General features: G+C 45.2%; 1 protein-coding gene across 3 annotated transcripts in view; it reads right to left on the bottom strand.

Annotated features, from left to right (window-relative positions):
* Window positions 1-20,550, bottom strand: part of CSGALNACT2 (chondroitin sulfate N-acetylgalactosaminyltransferase 2) — a 94,641-nt gene extending 74,091 nt beyond the window's left edge. For all 3 annotated transcript variants that reach the window (XM_068255477.1, XM_068255476.1, XM_068255478.1), the window contains exon 1: window positions 20,353-20,550. The gene's annotated coding sequence lies outside the window, so the exon portion shown is untranslated. The remainder of the gene's footprint in view (window positions 1-20,352) is intronic.
* Between the last annotated feature and the right edge of the window lie 1,008 nt (window positions 20,551-21,558).

Raw genomic sequence — 21,558 nt, 5'->3', positions numbered from 1 at the left:
GTTTGACTACCTATGAAGTTTAGCACTGTCACTTTAACTTTCAGCAGCAATGTTTTTGGTGATTATATAAATATCAAATTCACATATGACTTACCAGGGAGGGATTTCTGTGGCGCATTGTCTCTAAACGCATATTATTTTATTTAATTTTTTGGGACACTGCTAACATTATAACCACAGAAAACACCCTGGCGAGAAATATATATATATATATATATATATATATATATATATATATATATATATCTGCACTAGATAGTGTTGATAATAGGGGGGCCTGCAGTCTCCTTTTTGGTTTTTTCTCTGATCAGAGATAGATCTGTCTCTTGGTTGATCTACCAATACATTGTCTGATGTATGGGCACCTACTTATACAACTAGGAGAGGAACTTCAGCACATCCTGGAGTTCCCTGCTCTGTAATAACATCACAATGGCTTATCAAAATGCCAGGAAGCCTCAGCCTCAAGTGAGCCACAGCACCTGTCCCTAAGCACAGTTCTGAAGAGATCAGTTACACACCTCTGCAGATGCACGAGAAGCTGTGGGGGTGGTTACAGTCCCCTCTCTAACAATGACAGTATCCTAGCACGATATATATACAGCAATAAACTGACGTGACACTGCTTACCTTATTAGCTGTCCTGCTAGGAGTGAGTATCCAGCCTAGCCTGCACCTGAGCTCTGTATATTACAGATTCACAACTGCTGGCTTTCTGGGCTTGTCTACTTTCACACTCTGTCTATAAAAAGCCAAGTGTGCCTTTGTGAAGGGGAACCTTCTGTGTAAATAGTCTGTGGGTCTGTACAGGGGCTAGACAGACAAGACAAGGATACCTCTGTTCCTCCAGGAATCTCCTAAGCAAATATTGTAGTCTGAGACTTTCTCTCATTATTATCCACCATAGTGTCAGAGCAGATTGGGGCACTGTGCACAGAACTGTATACTATTCAGTGTACCGTAGACACATTATAAATGCTGGAAGCCATCACATCTTTTGTATGTTCCACAGCAGACATGGAATGGAAAAATATTGCCTTGTGCATCCATGGGAAAGTATGCATCGCTTTCCAACAAACAGGCAAGCCTGAAAGCTTTCAGCCTATGAGAGTTCATATAAGATTTTTAACCAGTTGTGGACCACAGGCTTACACTTTCCACTAACCCCCAGTGACCAGGCGATTTTTTACAATTCAGCACACTGCAGCTTAGACAGTGTGCTGTACGGCCATACAACTTAGCAGCCAAATATGTCTGCCCCCATTTTCTGCCCACCAACAGGCTCTGATCGCTGCTGCAGTATTTTTTTTTTATTTATTCCTTTATTTTGAATAAAAATGTCTATTTTCTTTAATGTTCCAAAACCAGATAGACAAGCACCCAAATGGGGACAGACGTGTGCTTGAGTGGATAGACCCAACAGCCCTCAATGAGTCAAACGAAGTCCAACACGAAGAATCCACAGAACCACGTCAGCGATGTATAGCTCTTTTATTGTTTAAAATGACAAAGAGATAGCCATAACAGCGACAGACGCTGTTTCAGACAAAGTCATTCCTCGAGCTGTGTCAGGCTCTAGAGAGCCTGACACAGCTCGAGGAAGGACTTTGTCCAAAACAGACTAGGAAGGACTTTGTCCAAAACAGCGTCTGTCGCTGTTATCGCTATCTGTCATTTTAAACAATAAAAGAGCTATACATCACTGACGTGGTGCTGTGGATTCTTCGTGGGGGACAAGCCAAATGACAGGGCTGTCCCCAGTACATCGCAATGCTGTACAAGCAACAAACCGCCGTTTTTTACAGTCTGCCAGCAACGATCGCTGCTGGCAGACTGTTGACGGAGCAGAGCTCCATCAATCAAGCAGGGATGCGCGCTCATCTGTACGCGATATACCCCCTAATCTACCCCCCCAGGACTTGTCACAATCGGCCTTAGGCGGTCCTGTGGGAGCCACCTTCCCGACGCCTATCGGCATTAGGTGGTCGGGAAGGGATTAAAAGGGATGTATTACAGTGCCCTAGATGTTTTATTATGAATAAAAACACAACCAGAGACTAAGCACCCTCGTGTATTTTACTATATGTAATCAGTGGGAACATTAGAGAATACACCTACCCTGCTCTCTGTTTCATTCTTAACTGCTCAGCCTGCTTGTTAGCAGCCCTGATAAAATCCCCAACTGAGCAACCTTTAAACAAAACAAAAAAAAATTTCTTTGTTGCAACTGATACTAATCTTAAAATAAATCTGCAGTGTTTTTACTTCCAGATTCATGGAAGCAGACATATTGTTAACACCTTGTGCTTTCAAATGAGCTTATCTGCCATCTCTGGCATGGCAGTCATGTCACACATGGGAGAGACCAAATTAAAACTTGTGATTAGACACAAATGAGGGGGAATTAAACAGGCTAAACTCTTTAAATCAGGGCTGTGGAGTCGGAGTCGGAGTCGTGGAGTCGGGCAATTTTGGGTGCCTGGAGTCGGAGTCGGAGTCGGGAAAAAATGCACCGACTCCGACTCCTAATGAATTTGTAACTGTAATTAAAATAGAAAATATGATAAAATGTTCTATTTCTCAGATAATAGTCATTAAAAATAATGTATATATACAGTAATAGCTGTGCTTAGTCCACAAAAATGAAATAAACCAATCAAAATTAGTTACTTGTGCTGCTTCAATAAAGCAGTCCCCGTATGTTTAAGGTCAGATATACATATCTGATTGTGACTGTATATATGATGTGTACACAGGAATCTCTTATATATACTAAATAATATCTATGCTGTAAGAATAAAGCCTGATGTGTAGCTGTGTCACTAATATAGATGGTCAACGAGATGGAAATAATTCTGCATTGATGCTGATTTATGCAAATGTATGCACTCCCTTTGCTGATGAAATCAAATAATTTGATATGTTGTTAAAATTTGGTTTGGTGACTACAAATTAAAGGGTAACTGAGACGGATGAAAAGTAAAGTTTTATACATACCTGGGGCTTCCTCCAGCCCCCTTCAGGCTAATCAGTCCCTCGCTGTCCTCCACCACCCGGATCTTCTGCTATGAGTCCTGGTAATTCAGCCAGTCAGCGCTGTCCGGCCGCATGCCGCTCCCACAGCCAGGAACATTATGCACCTGCGCAATAGTGCTACACAGGTGTAGTATGCTCCTGGCTGCGGAGTGTGTGCATGCGCACTACGCCCGACTGGCTCAAGTACCTGGACTCATAGCAGAAGATCCAGGTGGTGGAGGAGGACAACGAGGGACTGATTATCCTGAAGGCGGCTGGAGGAAGCCCCAGGTATGTATAAAAACTTTAATTTCATCTGTCTCAGGTTTACTTTGTTACACAGTAGTACTATACTCTACATATGCACTCCCCACAGAGCTGCAGGGAATCCACAGAGAATGCTGTGCACATTGAACACAGAGGTGTTGTCTGTTTACAATCTCCTCATTCCCCTGCAGAGTACCTGCACATCATTCTTACATGTACCCACACTTACATTGCCTAGGGCCTGATAGATGTTCTTTGTTCCGGTTTGTACCTTTTACAAGTACTCTTACCAAGGACTAGTTTTAGTCTAAAGGGAATAAATATAGTAGTCTACATATCCTTCTCACTTCAGTTGTCTTGTAAAATTCCTAAGCGTTGGCAGTTAAGAGACGAATTTCATGTTACATACTTTTAATCAACAAAATTGTAATATGCAAATTAGAGGAGTCGGAGTCGAGGAGTCGGAGTCGGTGGAATCCTAAACTGAGGAGTCGGAGTCGGTGGATTTTTGGACCGACTCCACAGCCCTGCTTTAAATACATACAGGGAGCATTTCCCTATGTTTTCCTTCTGTCCTGTGCAAGAGTTCAGGTGCACTTAACATTGTAGACCACCAAATGTGCAAGTGCTTGTACTGTACCTCCGATGGGAGGAGAGAGTTGCTCCTTTGCAGCTGGACAATTTCTGATATAGTAAACCACTGTTCCTGGTCCCTTGGAGTGTACTAGAACGAGATTATACTGCATGAGTGTATCCACAACTGAACACATTGCTAATTAGATTAAAAGCGAGAGTGAACTAAAGGACCGTACACACACCTGATCAAAGGCAACGACGGGTCCGTTGTCACCTCCCACTGGGCGGGGTTTCAGTAGACAGTCCGGCGTGTGTACAGTCTGCCGGCGGACTGATAAGGCTGTTTCTGAACGATCCGCCAAGCGGATCGCTCAGAAACAGCCTTATCAGTCTGCAGACAGACTGTACACACGCCGGACTGTCGCTGGAACGCCCGCCCAGCGGGAGGTGACAACGGACCCGTTGTTGCCTTTGATCAGGCGTGTGTACGGGCCTTAAGGCCTCTTTCACAGTGGGACGTTGCATTTGATGCGAGGTTAAGGTCGCATAACGTGCCCCTAATGCAACGCATTGAAAGCCTATAACTTGGACGTTATTTAGCCCTGCGTTTGGTGCACCGGTTTCGTCGCACAGTGATGGAATGAAAACGGCGCATGTGTTACTTTTTTTTTTTTTAAACCTTACTGAGCATGTGCACCACACAACGCAGAAAATGTATTGCTAAACGCACAGCATGCAGCACTTTCTAAATATTGCTACAAATTACACACAACGTTGCGTGAATGTCGCACAGACTTTGCATTGCTGTGCGTTAGTCTGCATTATAAAATTTTCTAACGTGCGACTTCAACATTGCACTGTGAAAGAAGCCTTAAAGCGCATACACACATCAATTTTGATTGGCCAATCACTGGCTAATCTTACCACCTCCATGTACAGTAGAATGTTGTTATATTAAACTCTGGTAGAGTAAACCTCTAGATACAGTAAACTCAGTCATCAGGTCCCAACAAATGTGTCTGTATCAATATACAATGTATGACCAATTTTGATATAGTAAACTTCTGATATAGTAAACTACTTTTCCTGGTCCCTTGGAGTTTACTATAAAGGGATTCTACTGTAGTGCGCGGGTCATACTATGAACAGATTGTTGTAAGTAACCTCTCATACTAAATAGAAGTAAAACTGACCAATCAAAATTGGATTTGTGTACACATCTGCAGTGCCCCAAACCTTGTGGGGTGCAGCCTTATATGCCTTTTTTGATATATGGAATCAACAATTTGCATTTTTCAGAGGTGTTCATGTAAATCCACCGGCGAGTTTTTCAGAGGTCCCTTCAAATGTTTGCACTGTAGACTTTGGCGAAGCCTACTGAGCTCCTCCTTCCTTCTCACTGCCCTTCCGTTTTGCTGATATGCCACTGATGTTGGCTGGAGCCAGAATACAGTTAAGGTAGCCATACACTGGTCGCTTTGCCATCAGATTCGACCAACAGATAGATCCCTCTCTGATTGAATCTGATCAGAGAGGAATCGTATGGCTGCCTTTACTGCAAACAGATTGTGAATAGATTTCAGCCTGAAACCGATCACAATCTGCTGAGCTGCCGCTGTTGCCCCCCGGGCCCCCGCATACATTACCTGAAGTCTGGTCCCGGGCATCTTCTCCGCATCGGCTCCCGGCTGGCAACTTCTCCGCATCAGCTTCTGCATCCGCATCCCGGCATCCGGCATAACTCTGTCACTCCAGTGACAGCGGAAGTTCAAATAGAGCGCCCTCTATTTGTACTTCCGCTGTCACTGCAGTGACACAGGAAGTTATGCTGGAAGCCGGAATGCGGAAGCTGATGCGGAGAAGATGCCAGGAGCCAGCTTCAGGTAATGTATACCTGCGTCGGTCGTACGCCGCTAGCGATGCGCTCCTTACCTGCGGCGAACGACGGTAATTTTCCGCATGGCGCGATCGACGGGACCGATCTATTTCGGGCCGAAATAGATCGAAAATTAGCGTGTTGCGTGAACGATTTGACAGCAGATTCGATCCCAGTGATCGAATCTGCTGTCGATCGGCGGGAAAGCGGGCCAGTGTATGGCCAGCTTTACGATCTTATAACACAGTCATCTGCATTAATCAATATATGCTTTTGTTTTATAAGAGATTTGATTCTGCATCACTATGTCTGGCACACACCATGCAATTTCCCATCAGATAAACAGGTCGAATAGATTATGTCCGACAGGTCCAACTTGATTTCCGATCATTTATCTGATCGGTTTTCTGATTACTTCTATACAAAATCAATGAGAAAAAAAATAATCGAAAATCAGATCGGACCTGTCGGAAATTATCTATTTGACCGTCTTTCTGACAGGGTATTGCATGATGTGTACTAGCCATACGATCAGACTGTTACCATTCATATCAATGTGGAACCCGGTGTTAACAACAGGTTTGTACATTGGCAGCTGTCCATCTGAACTAAGCCTAATGCTGGATCAGACCATTTTCCAATGTGACCTCAAGGTGGCCATCAGATTCGACCAACAGATAGATCCCTCTCTGATCGAATCTGATCAGAGAGGGATCGTATGGCTGCCTTTACTGCAAACAGATTGTAAATAGATTTCAGCATGAAACTGATCACAATCTGTGGTGATGCTGCCGCCCCTGCCACCCCCCCCCCCCCCCCCCCATCCCATACATTACCTGCTCCGGCCGGCGCGAGTCCTCCCGGTCACCGCTGTCTTTTTCTCCGCTGGGTTCCGGACAGGCAGGGTTCACTTCTTTCTGTATGGGGAAGTTTAAACAGTAGAGGGCGCTCTACTGTTTAAACTTCCTGCCGGGACAGAAAGTTCAGTGAAGCTGCAGCCCTAGAGCCCAGAGCACAGAAGAGACAGCGGTGACCGAGAGGACTCAAGCCGGCCGGAGCAGGTAATGCATTGCCGCTTTATTGCGTCGTCATTTGAACATCGCTATCTATGCACTCCCAACCCGCCGGCGATCGAGCAAAACCTTTCCGCACGGACAGCTTGACGGGAATGATTGATTTCGGATGGAAATCAATCGTTTGCATTTGCGCTACGATTTCACAGCAGATTCGATCACAGTGATCGAATCTGCTGTATATTCATCTGATCCTGTGGGGTTACAAAATACAATTGCACACTGATAAGGGGCCCATACACTGGTCGATTTCAGCCATCGATCGACGGCCGATTCGACCGTTCTGATCGAATCGGCTAGAAATCGATGCAGCAGGAAGCATGATCAATCGATTTCCAGCCTATTTCAATCGATTTGCTTGATCGGTCCGGATGGAAAATCTGGGTTGATCGCTGCTGGCAGCAGATCGATGGCCCATGGGTTACATTGGATCGAATAGTGCAACACTGCATTTTGATCGATTTTCAACAGATTTCATTCTACCTATTAAATCTATTGAAAATCTGTTCCAATGGTGTTGCACAAATCAGATTCTAATGCTGGGAATACACAATGAGATTTTTCAGCAGATTTACTGTCCGATTTTCCAATAGTTTTTTTAATAGATTTTCATTCACTTCTATGAGAAATTGATCAGAAAAACAATCAGAAATAAGATCGAACCTGTCAGAAATTATCTATCGAAGCATCTATTTGCCAAAAAAATCTCATGGTGTACTCCCAGCATTACAGGCATCTGACAGGAATCTGATGGTCAAATCTGCTGCAAATCTATCAGTGTATAGGGGCTGGTTGAGTCCAGCCTTCGATCAATCGATCGGAACTCGATTGCCAATCGATTTGATCTGACAGGATAGAAAATCTAGGTCGAACTGCTACTGGCAGCAGATCAATGGCCCATAAAGTTGCATTGGATTTAATGGTCCAATAATGCATTTAGATACATTTTGAATAGATTTCCAATAGATTTCATTCTGAAATGTATTGGAAATCTGTTCCTTATGCTGGGTATACACGGTGGTGTATTTTCTTATCAATCGAGCCGCTGATGGCTCGATTGATAATTTCCGGCGTGTCCGATCACCGCGGCGGATCGATTCCCGGCTCGATCCCCGCGGGCGGACAATGGGCAAAAATGAAGCGCTGATAAGGAAGTGCCCGCGGGGACGAGCGGGAAGCGAGCCGCTGGCTCGATTCCGGCGCATTATCTCACCGTGTATGCCCAGCATTAGTGTGTGGCACACATCAGATTCCTGTCAGATTTGACCTGACAGAAATCTATCCGATCGAATCTGCTGCAAATCTCTCAGTATATGGCCACCTTATGGGTACCTATAGATGCAAACACAACATAGTAACAAGTTTTTGGAATGATTAGCAAAAAGTGATTAGCAAAAGTAAAAGATTGGGAGCAGATATGGGGTCTGGTTAGACTGAATATAATGCAAATAATGTCTCATTGTGATGTAGTTCTTGTCAGAAGTTTCCATTCTCTTCTTATCAGTCTGTAAAAGGGGTCTTCTGATGTGATGTAAATGTGCATTATTCCAACAAGGTTAGCATGTCTCCCCTGAACAAAGTTATTGATCCCCAACCCACCCCGCACTGCTAACAGGAGAGAGAGTTCAGTGCAGAATGGCTGCCTGGCTACAGGAAGAAGGCATTAGGCAATCCCTGTAAAGAAGAGCTGCGGGGTACACATACACAGTGTATGCACTATTGCAGCTTTCACAGCTAAGGGCACAGACAGCACACAGTGCACTGGACTAAACAAGAGACTGCAGATGTGACAGCCGCTAAACAGGACAGGCCGATGTCGCCAGCGCTGACACAAGAGAAGCCAGACAAATAGGAGGGTGTAGCCGCGTTTGTCGCAGTACCAATTCTGACACGGTGTCCGGTGCTGGAAACTATGACTTGTGTCCCAGAATGGCTTACCGGATTTATTTATTAGGCCACGTTGTTTTGCTCTGTATTACAATCAAAATTAAAGGTATAGTGTAATGGTTTGTGGGCAATTCTAATGTAATACATTAAAAAAATAAAAAGGATTTTACAAATAATTAATCCAGGCTATATACTACGCAATATGTGGTAGATTAGGTGAATGATCAATGTCCTCCAGATATACAATTTGCATGGACTGCGACCGTCCATTATTAAAGTCAGTTGGCTGATAGTGTAATGGTTAAGGGCTCTACCTCTGACACAGGAGACCAGGGTTCGAATCTCGGCTCTGTCTGTTCAGTAAGCCAGTACCTATTCAGTAGGAGACCTTTGGCAAGTCTCCCTTAGGGCTCTTTTCCACTATGAAATGCGATTGCGATTCCGATCGCAATCGCGTTTCAATTTCCACCATGCGATTACGATTGAGCTACTATACTCATTATAGTCCAGCTCAATCGCAAACAAAACGCAGCAGGACGATTGCGCTTTGACCAAAATCGGATCGCACTAATGGAAATTGCTGCTGCAGTTTCCATTAGTTTAATGTACCTTGCGATTTGCGATCAGAAGCAAATCGCAGGCTAGTAGAAAAAGGCCCTTACACTGATACTGCCAATAGAGCGCGCCCTAGTGGCTGCTGCTCTGCTCTGGCACTTTGAGTCCGCAAGGAGAAAAGCGCAATATAAATGTTATTTGTCTTGTCTTGTCTAAAAGGGAACCCGAGGTGAGAGTGATATGGAGGCTGCCATATTTATTTCCTTGTAAACAATGCCAGTTCCTTGGCAGCCCAGCAGATCTTCTGGCATATATAGTGTCTGAGTCAAAACCCTGGAACAAGCATATGGCTAATCCAGTGAGTCAGCTGAGTCAGAGTACATGCTCTGCATATGCTTGTTCATGGTCTATAGCTAAAAGTATTGGAGACACAGGATCAGGAGAACTGCCAGGCAACTGGTATTGTTTAAAAGGAAATAAATATGGCAGCCTCCATATCACTCTCACCTCGGGTTCCCTCTAAGCTCGTCATACACTATTAAATTATCAGTAATTTTCTTTATTTTCGTTCAATTTGTCTTTTGTCATATTAATATATTAAATTAAGAAATATATAAATTTAAAGGATGGGGATAAAGATCAAAGCAGGTAACTTCGGTACGGAAGCTGGGCACCATCATAGCAGCCCAAGACTAATTTCAGGATCCAGCGATCGCCAGACCCCAAATTACATCTCATTCCAAGTTACTACAACTCGGAGGGGGGGGGGGGGGTGTCGTATTTCACGCTGCGGGGGATTTCAGGGGCAGCAAGGAAAGCCGTCATTTGGCTCACCCTGCGCCTAACTCACCGGCGGCCATATCTTATGTACGCATAAAGTTTGGAGCAAATTAAACACATTTTCCAGTAGAAAAATACATATATTTACAGAAATCTGTACATCAGTCCTTAAAGACGGACAAATAAGAGAGAAAAAAGGGCAGTGGGATTTAGTCCCCAAATAGGGACCGTTTCTCTCTCTAAAAAAAAAAAAAAAAGGGACAGTAGGGAGCTATGTCATAGTGGTCCCAGGACTTCCTGTGGGTGCAAATAAAACAAGGAAAAAAAAAAAAAAAAAAAAAAAAAAAAAAAAAAAGGGGAGAGGGGGAAAACTTTCCTCATTATTCCTGAAATTGATTAAAATACAATGTTGGATTCTGGCTGATTGAGCAGTTAAGAGGACGAGGGTCTGGCTGGGATCACAGAGATGTGTCTGACAAGAAGCAGAGATGGAGGTCAGAGAATCAGGCAGTGTGTATGAAAGCAGAGGCTACAGTGATTCTAGGAGTGCTGATGTTGTAACCAGGATGGGTGACAGAAAGAAGCATTAAGTTGCTAAGAGACCAGCTGGTCTAAAGTATTAGAGCTGGACCCTCTGCCAAAATTCACATGAAGTGGGCCCGGGATTGTAAGCTCCGCATCCTTGTGTTTATGCGGAAGATTGGGTGTCCTTCTGAAGAAAAGACTTTTGTTTATGTAGAACTGCTGTTTTCCTGAATAAAGCAAGAAACATATCTTAACCCTTTAGAATGTGTTAGATGGAAGACTGCGGTGATGAGAAGCTGTACAACTCGTACAGTAGCTCAAAACCAGGCACAGATAATCTAACTGCTATGAGGATACCCATGCCAGGAAAAGTGAGTTTCCCCAAATCTCCATGGCAGCACTACGGGGTAATTGGCCCCACCCTCATTACCCCATAGGACCTCATGTGTATAAATGTCTGACCATCCCCCTTCCAGGTGTCTTTTTTTCCTGGTCCAACTCACCTCATAGGACTGGCAGGTTTTTGCCCTGCAGTAACTTTCTTTATTTTTAACCCTCTTACCGCCCACGCTAAGGTTTTGTGGTGTACCTATGTACAGCCTAAACAATCTCCAATGGAGTTGTGGCTATAGTACCTCCACCCCTATTCTGCTGGTCTTAGGGGATCTTCCGTGGTCTCTCTCGCTCTCCCTGCCTATACGGACACTAAAGGTGCTCAAAAGGTCGGGGGGGGGGGGGGCAGACTGTATGTCTGTGATATTACCTGCTCCGGGCTAAAGACTTGGCTGGGGCTGCATCCTTTCCTCCCTGCTCGGTTCCTGACGCGTAGTCGGCGTGCGTTCCACCGCTCTGGGTCCAGCTTATGGTGTTCCGCCCATTCTGTTTGAGGTGGAGCGCACACGCGTAAGTACACGCGACGCTTTGTCCGCATTGGACACATCTGATTGGTGGTCAGGCGGGCGCATGGCGATGACGCGGGCGGAACTATTTATACCGAGAGGAGCAGTACGCCATGGCTGGCGTTACATTCGTGCTCCTGCTCGGATTTTTGTTCCTAGCCCAACGTTCCCGTCCACAGGTCAGTTCCAAATGCGGGGAACATACATATGGAGGTCATTTCCGGAAGCGGGGGGGGGGGGGGGGGTGAGAGGGGCGGTTAGAGCGACTGACACTACTCTCTCTCTCTCCCTATCTTTCCAGCGTGCCGCTGTCTATTCTTGGTGGCCTCTTATGGATGCAAGAAAGCCCTCAAAAGATCAGCAATATGGCTCTAGGTAAGAGGGGGAAGATCGGTAAGTGTACTTCAATCATCAGATAGTACAGTGACTTACAACGCTTTTTAATGTCACTTTAGCTCCCGAGGACGAGACAAGAGAAGATCGTCTCATTCGTCCAGAAGACGTTCCAAAGAAAGATCGCCTTCAAAGCATAGATCGCACAAGAAGAGGTCAAAGCATAGCAAGTCACATAGATCAAGATCCAAATCTCCACAACGCAACCGGGGGGAAAAAGCGTGCTGGGCCTGCGCACAGCCTGTAATGCCAAACAAATTAGTTTGTGCCTCCTGCTTCCACGAGATAGCAAAAGATGACGCTGTAGCCCCCGTGGACGTCTCGGACATTGTCCAAAAAGCGGTGCAGGATTCATTGGAGAATTTTGTAGCCAGCATGGCCACCCAGCCATCACACAGTTTGGCCGACGGCCAAGACAGGCCATCTACTTCCGCGGATATTGAAGAGGAATATGAAGTAGGATTTAACTTCGCCAATGTTGAACCTTTCGTTAAAGCAGTAAAGGCAGCTATCCAATGGGAGGAGCCGGAGGAAGATGAAAAACACGGAGCAAAACCCAAGAAACGTTATTACAAACACCTAACGAAGGATAGGACAACATTTCCAGTAATGGAGGAAATTCAGGAAGTAATTTATGAAGAATGGCAGAAGTTAGATAAAAGACTCCCTTTATCCAATAGGATATCCAAATTATATCCATTACCAGATACTACTATTACGCCGTTAGACACAGCTCCACCAGTGGATGCGTCAGTGATGCGCCTAGCGAAGCATATTACGCTGCCCATAGATGATGCTATATCCTTCAAAGATTCTTTGGAGCGGAAACTGGACTTAGACCTGAAAAAAATCTACACCATGTCGGGAGGAATTTGCAAGCCAGCAATAGCCTTAACGTCGGTGGGGAAAGCCATCCGCAACTGGGCTGAAGGTCTGGAACAGGCAATTCTGGCAGAAGCAGACAAAGAGACTCTATTCTCATTTCTAGAGGATCTAAAGTTGTCGGGCGACTATGTGGGAGAAGCAGCCATAGATGTTCTACGCTCCTCATCCAGGAATATGTTTTTCTCGGTGACAGCAAAGAGAGCACTCTGGCTCAGAGCTTGGTCTGCAGATCCAGCTTCAAAGCTCCTCTGGTGTAAGATTCCTTACGACGGCAAGACGCTATTTGGTGAAAAAATGGACTCTGCCATTAGTCGTGTCACCGGTGGGAAATCGGGCTTGCTGCCCCAGGATAGACGCCAAGGAAGACAAGGCTTTGTTCAACAGAATCAGGCTCAGTCCTCGAGATACCGGAATGCGAGGTCCTATAGACCCGGCAGAAATTTTAAAAGGAATTGGCAGTCGAGCCAATCAATTTTTGTGAAAACTCAGAAGCAGAAGACTACGCCCGCTTCTGCGAATAAAAAGTCTTTTTGACGGTGGCAATTTCCAGGAATGTCCGGTCGGGGCAAGACTCCAGTTATATTCTCACATCTGGAAGGAGAGAGTGTCCTCACCATGGGTAGTAAGGACAGTATCGACCGGTCACTTCTGGACCTTCAAGAGACAGCCTCCTGCCAATCATTTCAGACGTACAAGTATGCCAACTGCAACACAAAAAGCCCAAATACTACAGGAATACCTGCAGGGCCTTATAGAAAAAGAGGCGATAAAACCAGTCCCGCTATGCGAGAGAAAGAGAGGGTTCTACTCGAACCTCTTCTTCGTTCAGAAAAAGTCAGGCGAATGGAGACCGGTTCCAATCTGAAGTACCTGAACTCATTCATCATGCTGGAGAGATTCAAGATGGAGTCACTAAATACGATCATCTCAATAGTGGCCAGAGACGACTATTTACTTTCCATAGATCTGGAAGATGCATATTTGCACGTCCCTATACAGACGTCATTTCAAAGGTATCTACGCTTCGCAGTAGAGGAACAGCATTTTCAGTTTGTGTGCCTTCCTTTCGGCATAAATACGGCACCAAGAACATTTACAAAGGTTCTGGTAGAGATTATTGTGATACTGAGACAGCAGGGGATACGTGCATTTCACTATCTCGACGACATTCTACTGTTGGGAGAGTCAAGGGAACAGATACTGAAACACAGAGAAGTCCTGATCCGCACATTGACGGAGTTTGGCTGGCGGATAAATTTCCACAAAAGCCAACTGCAACCCACAAAAGACTTAGTCTATCTAGGAGCGAGATTCCGCACAGACCGAAACGAGGTGTGTCTACCGCAGGAGAAAATAGCGGTAATAAAACAGAGAGTGCTTCGAGTTGCCTTATCCCATCAGTTACAAGCGAGAGAGTGTCTGAGGGTTTTGGGGACAATGTCCGCAACTATACCCATGGTCCCCTGGACACGCTGGCACATGCGGAGTTTGCAACAGGGGTTCCTGAGGCAGTGGGATGGCATAACGATAACTCAGACTATACTGATAACCCCCATCATGAAGAAGGATCTAAATTGGTGGCTCTCAGACACCAACCTCAAGAAATCTCTCCCTCTGACTCCTTTACAACAACTCCTGATAGCCACAGATGCCAGTACCTCCGGTTGGGGAGCGACATGTGGGACTCAGATAGCCCAGGCTCAATGGCCTCCTCACATGAGACATTGGCCAGCCAACAGACTGGAGTTGAGAGCTGCTTACTGCGCTCTTCTTCATTTTCGCCACCAAATAAAGAATTGCTCAGTGATTCTGAGAATGGGCAACGTGACAGCAGTTGCCTACGTCCGCAACCAGGGTGGCACGCGCAGTCCTTCCTTGCTGAGGGAGGCGGAAAGGATTTTCAAGTTTGCTCTCCACAACCTACAAGCTCTGACGGCAGTCCACATTCCGGGTATTCACAACACAGTCCCGGACTACCTGAGTCGTACCCTTATATCCAACAACGAGTGGTCGTTGAATTACAAAATTTTCAACATGATCTGTTCACAATGGGGCGAGCCACAGGTAGATCTTATGGCGACGAAACACAACAGGAAGTGTGCGAGGTACTTCAGCCGCTATGTCGAGCCGGAAGCGGAGAATGTGGACGCACTAACAGTACCGTGGAATTTCCAGCTGGCATATGTGTATCCGCCGGTGCCTCTCATTCGTCTCCTGCTGAGGCTCAGAACGGAGAAAGTTACCTTAATAGCAATCCTACCAGGCTGGCCCAGGCGGCCTTGGTACCCTATGATTCTTCAGATGATGATCGGCCAGCCGATAAAGTTACCAACATCAGAGGACCTTCTTTCACAAGGCCCGCTGTATCATCCCAACCCATCTCGGCTGAACTTGACGGCCTACAGGTTGAGAGGAGGAAACTAAAAGAACTGGGATGCGATAATTCCGTGATAGATACTCTACTGAAATCCAGAAGTTATTCTACTAATCGAACTTACTAGAGAATTTGGAAAATATTCTCGGACTATGCCAAAGACCACAATTTCGACCCACTACAGCCTTTGATACATCAGATCCTATCGTTCCTTCAGACGGGGGTGGATAAGAACCTATCCAGCTATTCGATCAAGGTCCAGATCTCAGCAATCTCGGCCTTCACAGGGCACAGGTGGGCACTACACCCTCTAACAAAACAATTTGTGGCGGCAGTCATGAAAATTCGGCCACCCGTAAAGCCAGTCTTTGCCCAATGGGATCTACCGCCGGTTCTTGGTATCCTGTCAAAAGCTCCTTTCTATCCTCCAGAAACCTGCTCATTAGAAGACCTTACGTTAAAGACGGTTTTTCTAATTGCTATCGCATCCGCAAGGAGGGTGTCTGAAATCCAGGCACTAAGCTGTAGGGAGCCTCACATACAGTTCTTCCCGGATAAAGTAATCTTACGACCGGTACAAGGATTTTTACCAAAGGTTTCAACATCATATCACCTGAACCAGGAATGGTGTTTACCAGTATTCAGAGAGGAAGACAACGAAGCCCTACATCCTTTAGATATAGCCAACTCTCTAAAAGCATATATTCAGGCAACGGAAGCCTTCAGGAAGACAGAGAGACTTTTCATAAACCATTCAGGGTATAGGAAGGGGCAGGCTGTTTCCTCTAGAACTATTTCGGCTTGGCTCATACGTATCATACGGAGAGCATATCTAGCCACAGACAAGACTCCCCCTAGCGCAATAACGGCCCACTCGACTAGAAGTGTCGCATCGTCATGGGCAGCGCAGGCAAAGGTGGCGCCAGAAAGAGTCTGCCAGGCAGCAAATTGGACTAAGATAGATACCTTTATCTCTCATTACCATGTTGATATACATGCTTCTGCAGCTGCAGAGTTTGGAAAGGCAGTACTGTCTTCTGCCTTTGAATCTAAGTTAGACTAAAAATACGTGATTAAAGTTACTTTGTGTGTTTTCACCTGCAACAGTCTCCCTCCCGTTTCTTTGAGTGTCTAGTTAGTTCCCGTAGTGCTGCCATGGAGACTTGGGGAAAGCAGAAAATTGTATACTTACCTAACGGTAATTTTCCTTTCCCCATGGATCCATGGCAGCATAGGGTTCCCACCCTGTTTCGGTGAGTTACTAGTTACAAAGACACCTGGAAGGGGGATGGTCAGACATTTATACACATGAGGTCCTATGGGGTAATGAGGGTGGGGCCAATTACCCCGTAGTGCTGCCATGGATCCATGGGGAAAGGAAAATTACCGTTAGGTAAGTATACAATTTTCTGCTTTCCTCCCACATCCCAGGGAGTCGTGCTGACTAAGGGGGGGGGGGGGGGGGGGGCGACATCATAGCATGGAGGGAAGCCTCAATAGAATCCTGAGAATTTCCTCTGTTTAGGTAAATATCTATTTTTGAACCCAAGCTTTGGGTCGGGTACCCCGAATCCGTTTAAAAAAAACTGTTTAGTGTCTGCAGTGTATACCTAACATAAACCGCCCTGGGCCTCCTCTGCCAATAATCTAGAGTGTGTATGGCAGCCTGATGCATTGCCGAGAGATCCTGCATGCCAGATTGACCCTGCTCCTCCCTCCATAGCAACAGAACGTGTGCCTGTAGGTTAGCGGTGCATCTGTACAGGGTGTCCTAATTCCAGTAGACAACAGTAATCGTGAGTGTGTACACAATTTAAAGTGCCCTGGCTATATAAACAATTCTTATTTCCATGTAAACAATGCCAATTTTATAAGCTGATCTTGTGCCTCTGACTGACCTAGGACCAATGCAGCTCAGGAGCTCACACGCAAGACCCTTGTTTCATGTATATGATTGGATTCCATGATGAGTGGGATATGATTACTCTATTTTCAAACTGCATACATTTGTATAGAAAATTTGCACAATGCTGTATTAACTTGGAGTCATTTGCATTTCATTGACCTCTACATAATATCTAACCAAAAGCACACAAGATCAGATGGTAATCTCTGCAGGTTCTATAGCGTACTACTCCCGTTCTGTAGGCGGATACTGGTTATCACTAGACTGGTGTCTGTGCCATTGTGTCCCCACACAACTATCCCCAGTCCCCCACACAATGGCACAGACACCAGTCTAGTGATAACCAGTGTCCGCCTACAGAACGGGAGTAGTACGCTATAGAACCTGCAGAGATTACCATCTGATCTTGTGTGCTTTTGGTTAGATATTATGTAGAGATGATGACTACAATGACAAAAGATTAGCAATGTTTACTTCCTTTTTTTGTGGTGTGGTTATAAACTGATATTATTATTATTATTATTATTATTATTATTGTCATCAGCATAACTTCTGCTATAAACAAACGTTGTCGGGTAAACACACAGCATGCTGCATGTTATTCTGATGGAAACCACCACACTGCTGATGCGCCAGTATGAACATACCATTGAAATTTAATTGCATTGTGACTATATTGTCCAGCCCCATGTGGGCCATGGGCTTCATCGCCGCCCTCCTGGGCCCCTCCGCTGTGCCCCCCGGTATATATCTCAGTGGCAGCCAGTCATGCTCCCATGGCCCGGTCGTTCTGCGTCTTTGTAATACTAGCTGCACAGGCACAGAACTCTCCCAATGAAAGGAGTGCATCATGGCCACTCATGCGTAGTGAACTACGACTGAGATATATACCGAGGACACAACGAAGGGGCTCAGGACAGTGATGATGGAGCGGACGGCCTACATGGGGCAGGAGGAAGTCCCAGGTAAGTATAAAAGCTGCTTATTTAAACATCTCTGACTTCCTTTAACTTTTGTTACAGGAAATGTTTTCACACCTTGCCACCACCATGCACTTATAGCATCTAGCTAGCTGCCCCAGTTATTAATGTAAAGTGCCCATTTCCACTAAGGGCCCATTTCCACTATGCGGCTGAGGGTGCAGCCAAAGGAAACCTATTCAACAAGCTACAGTCGTACAGGTTTAGAGGGACCCAGCTGAGGTAGCCAATAAGGACCACCTCTGACAAGAATTTATACAGTGGCCCCTGACGCCCCCCCCCCCCCCCACACACACACACACGCACACACACACACACACACACACACACCAGTTGTGTCTCGGCCAGCAATCAGCCTGGTGGATCTAGTCGGCCGTGAGCATTCGGTCCTGCACAGCAACAGAACAAGTTGTTAGCCTACAAGCTGACGATGCATTTGTACAGTGTTGGCATTGCAATGTCGCCCAAGGGACCGAGTCCTGATCCTTGCCAGGCAACGTGTTTCATTGTTTTCGGGCTGCAAGACCTGTCCTCCTCAAAGCCTATTGCACTGACCAGAACTTCCCTTTCTGGGCGATGGGCAAATGTGGCCATTTTTACCCTTAACAGATATGTTCATGCAGATGAGAATGTTTGCAAAAGCTGTAATTTTCACAAAATTGCATGTCGTTATTGCACATAAACAATGTTATGGGTGCACAAGACAGTTGTCACCTAAACACAGGTTTTCTTTTTCTTTTTTAAAAATTCTAGCAAACAATAAAAATGGATTTTAATGTTTTTGCCCAGCCTCATGCTTTCTCTTGACTCTGCCCTATAGTACAGTACATACCACTTGGCTAACATGAGCACGCATGTGTGCACACAAATCAATTTGTGCTTCTCCCTACCAACTATTATATAACGTCTGTACCCACTGATAGACATAAGAAGAGTAGAGGGAAGACCAAATTACTTAAACAGTACATGAGATGAGAAAAGCCCAGCAGCTTTACTTACCTGGGCCTTCCTCCAGCCCCTAGAAGTCTCTGGGTCCCTCACAGCAGTTCCCATATGACCGAGTCTTCTGTTACCTCCGGTGTCCCACTGAAGCCTCCCACTGATCCGGACACTTCAGTGGGACAACAGAAGACTGGGTGACATCTGAACTGTAGCGAGGGACCCAGAGACTTCTAGCGGCTGTAGGAAGGCCCAGGTAAGTAAAGCTGCAGGACTTTTTTTCATCTCATTTATCATTTAAAGTGGAATTTCAGTTAAGTTACCAAGAAGTGCAATGATATCTCACTGAAGGAGATACAGATGGCAATGAGATAAACAACTTTTAGTAGACTGGAAGGGTATAAAAACGTAAGGGTTTTTTTTTTGTTTTTATCGCCATTAGTGTCCCCACAGAGGATATTCAAACAGCTTCCTGTCCTGTCATGGTGACCAAAAACTGCAGTGAGTGGGATTATCTCCAAAGTGGGCATAGACAGCAATACAATCTGACAGACTTTCTAACTCACCCCTAACATACACCACTCAAATGGTAAAGTTTTGGTTGAAAATGCACTGCACATCTTTTTACAGCTATAAACGCAATGGCTGCACAAGTTACAATAAACTGATCTGCTAAGCATGCCCCTAAGCCCAGGCAGTGCATTACCACACACATGAATGGGTCATGCTTCTCATAGACAGAATTCCACTTGACAATAGTATCCTGTTACAATTGCACAATCAGAGTGATTACAGCTACTTTACTTATGTGGAGAACTAATTGTACAGCATACTGTACTATAACAAAGTTATAAACTTAAGCCTGTCACAATTGACCTTTTCGCAAAGGAAAAGAGGAAATGGTAAAAAGTAAGCTGAAAAGATTGTGCATGATATGAAGACATCTGAACACACAGCCATAAATGATAGTTTCATGCTGTGATGCTTTTACAAAGCAGCTTTACACTATTCTGCCACCATAAGATCGAAAGTAATTAGAAGGCGATTGTCGATTGTTTCCACAAACAGGAATTTCTCTCTACAGATGCGATTGCAAAATCCAACATCTTGATCGCCAAAATGTTCTATTCCAATCGACTATAGACTCACTTTAGATTTATTTATTTGTTGTATTTATAAAGCGCCAACATATTACGCAGCGCTGATTTTCTCCACATACAGCATGGTTTTCTGAACAATTCAATTGTAAAAAAAAAAAATCAGATTGAAAGCTTGCAACTGAGGAAAATATTGTACCGTTAATAGTCACCAAACGTGGACATATCTCATTGTACAGGGAGCAAAAGGTACATACAGTTATATCTACATCCAATATGAATACCTGTAATGAAGATACAGATGTAGGAAGATGCCCTAACTTACCTGTGTTGGGGATGGCAGTGCCCACTGTGCAGACAGGGAGGAGAGTCTCTGTATATCCTCATATATAGCTCAGTGTGTCCAGCTCTGGCCGAGTCACCAGTGACTGACTGTACAGTGCAGCTCTCTGATCTACCTCTGCTGCTGTTATATACACTGAGCTCTGCACAGCCTCTAGAAGAGCCGACACTTCCTGTGACCGAGGAAATGAGACACCAAGAGGAGGAGACTGCAGGGACAGCCCATTGCCTGCCAGTGATAGCTCTGCTGCTGGTGCTCGGCGCTCGCTACAGAGGAGAGGCAGACAGACAACAATAGTGACAATTTGCCTGCAGGGCACCGAGCCCCATTGTGATAGTAACTCATGCAAAGTAATGACAGTACGGCCTCTACAGATTATATGGCCACTGTGTTCCGGTCACTGAGAGGAGGACTGGCCACTGAGAGGTGCACAGCTGGCTGGAAGTGCCAGCTTACTGGGCAGTCTGTGGGTTCTGAAGCAGAGAGGACACCTGCACAATATAAATAGCCTTTTTGAACAGTGAAGAAGGATATTATTAGAAAAGCAGCATATATAATTAAGTAATGCCAATCTCAATGTGCCCAGCAATGAAAATAAATTTGTCACTTTTTCCACTTAATTTGCATATATTCAGCAGTGATGCACTGGGAGGCATCTCAAGCTCACTCCAACCTGAATTATCGCAAATTCTTTCTGTTTTAAGAAAGCAAGCTCATGTTTTTCCACTACACAGCTGAATCACAAATCACTAGTGATTTTTGAATCGCTAGGGTTGTTACTTTATCATAGAGATCATGAGAAGTATTTTCCACTATAGTGATTCAATTTGGAAATCGCCATCGCTTTCTGGAGCGATTTTTAGAGTGATAATGCAATGCAAATGAAAAATCGCAATCGCATAACAGAATTAATGAAAAAGTGATTGCGATTGCTAGTGGAAAAGGGCCCTAATATAGATGTAGCACTTATAGTAAACCTGCCAAAATGTACAGAATTTTTTTTTCTGTGCGCCGAAAATGCATTCAAGCTTACCTGGGGCTTCTGCCAGTCACCTGCAGCCGACCTGTGCCCACGCCATTTGCAAATGATCCTCCGTTCCCCCACCGCAGCTCACTTTTTCACATAGTGGAAGCTGATTTCTAAGTCGATGTCCACTGCACCTTGGCAACGCATATCCTCGTACGCGT

Source organism: Hyperolius riggenbachi, chromosome 10, assembly GCF_040937935.1.
Source record: "Hyperolius riggenbachi isolate aHypRig1 chromosome 10, aHypRig1.pri, whole genome shotgun sequence".
Classification (NCBI taxonomy): domain Eukaryota; kingdom Metazoa; phylum Chordata; class Amphibia; order Anura; family Hyperoliidae; genus Hyperolius; species Hyperolius riggenbachi.
This window is presented reverse-complemented; position numbering and strand designations above follow the sequence as displayed.